The sequence below is a fragment of the Microtus ochrogaster genome, chromosome 5, assembly GCF_000317375.1.
Source record: "Microtus ochrogaster isolate Prairie Vole_2 chromosome 5, MicOch1.0, whole genome shotgun sequence".
NCBI lineage: Eukaryota > Metazoa > Chordata > Mammalia > Rodentia > Cricetidae > Microtus > Microtus ochrogaster.
The window spans coordinates 51,463,585-51,465,367 of NC_022012.1; the positions used below are offsets into that span (position 1 = coordinate 51,463,585).

At 45.2% G+C, this 1,783-nt stretch overlaps 1 long non-coding RNA gene across 1 annotated transcript; it reads right to left on the reverse strand.

Annotated features, from left to right (window-relative positions):
• Positions 1-367: 367 nt before the first annotated feature.
• Positions 368-1,404, reverse strand: LOC113456055. Its single transcript, XR_003376927.1, has 2 exons — positions 1,330-1,404; positions 368-426 (listed from the first exon to the last, which is right to left on the reverse strand). It is a non-coding gene; the product is annotated as an uncharacterized LOC113456055 (long non-coding RNA).
• Positions 1,405-1,783: the final 379 nt, after the last annotated feature.

Sequence of the window (1,783 nt, forward strand, 5' to 3'; positions counted from 1 at the left end):
TAACTAAACAACCTAACCAAGGTCTAATATCAGGCGGGACTTTCAGAAAAGTCAGAATGTTCAGAACACAGGAACAATGGAGAAAGTTTGTATTTGACAGATCAGAATAGCGGAAGAAGCCAAGTGCAACACGGTGGTGAGACTAATCCAGGGAGAAGTAAGTCTCCCACATAGCAATTCTTTATCGAGGTTAAGGTCTGCTATCAAGTGAACTGGAGGCTAGATTGTCTGTCTCTGTCTCCATTTCTGTTTCCCATGTCCCCAATGCTTTTAATTTCAGAGTCTCTGAATATTCAGTACTCACTAGGGCAACACTGGAGATGTTTAATCAGTAGTAGCGCCTCCTCCTTTTCTTCCTCTTCTTTTCTATGATGACAACATCTTCATCTGATGATTTAGGTGGGGCTAGGAATAGCACATTGAGCACTAGGGACAGAGGAGGAATAGGTTCAAAATAGGGAAGGAGTGAGGCACAGAGCTCGGCGACATTGTTGGGTATTTCCTGCAGGGATCGAGTTAACCACACTAGGTGAGTGACCTCTACCTCACATGCCAGCTTCCATACTACCAAGATTGTTTGGAACAGTTTTCGACTGGCCTCTGTTTATAAGTTTTGAATGTTCCTATTGGGTCTCCTCTCACATAAGAAGCAACACTTTGCGTGCTAACTGTGCTGTGCTTAGCAACCCTGTTCCCACTCTCTTCAGCTCCCTTGCTGTCCTCAGCTAGGCAAGAACAACACCTTCACACAAGGAAAGGTGTGAACCATATGACCTATTGAGACTCAACTATGTCTTACCAGACATACTTTGCAATGGAGAAAGACCCTCCCCCTACTGCAGGGGTTTTGTAGAAGACATCCGGGGAATCTAGTATCCTTTGACCCATACTCTAGACCAGCAGAGGCAGGTGACAACTACACTAAACAGACAGCTCAGAGGACAGAACACATAGTCAGACCTGGCAAGGTGATCTGATGAGACAGGAGGTTCAGACATAGAGATGATAATCCAGAGAGGACACAAGAGAGAAAATACAAGTGGTCATGCACTTTAAATCCTGGGAACTCATGTACCCATTATGAACTTGGAATGTCTGAAAAGGAAGCCACAGCTGGGCCAGAGTGTCCCAGATGCATCCTCAAGTACTAGGTCAGAAGCTCCACGATAGGTATCAATGTGTCCTTTGACTCACTTACCCTAAATGTCAGTCTAGTGTGAGGAGCACAGGCTGGAAATGGGCTTACATACATCCTTCCCTCTACCCCATTCCCAATGACACATTACCCACATGACAGAGTAGAACCTAGAATGCAATGCAGTTACATACCAGGATTTTCAGTGCTAGATTCTTTCCTGAGCTCCCACTGCTGTATTTCAGATGCATCTGGAAGAAAGTAAACAGAGTGGCTCATTCACTTTTGCCTACAGAAGACACATATTAGTTCATACCAGATCGGCATCAGCTTTCCACTGGTTCGCTGACACCTTAGGTTGGTTACAGAAGGTGCAGTGAGGCCAGCCTACTCACTCTGCCACCCCCCATACCTTGCCCTCTATATAAAAACTGCATAGAAACATGGAGGTACTGTACAACTCCCACAGAACAGTCAGAAGAGGACTGGCTTCTTCTGCATTATTGGGCCCACACTACAAGAACTTTGTACTCAGGTCCATGTCATTGACTATAGAGAGTTGTGCTCCACTGACAGTTCCTTCTATCTTAACTCACCAATCAAAACTCACCATCAAAACCAGATGTCCACTTTCCCCCAGAACATATC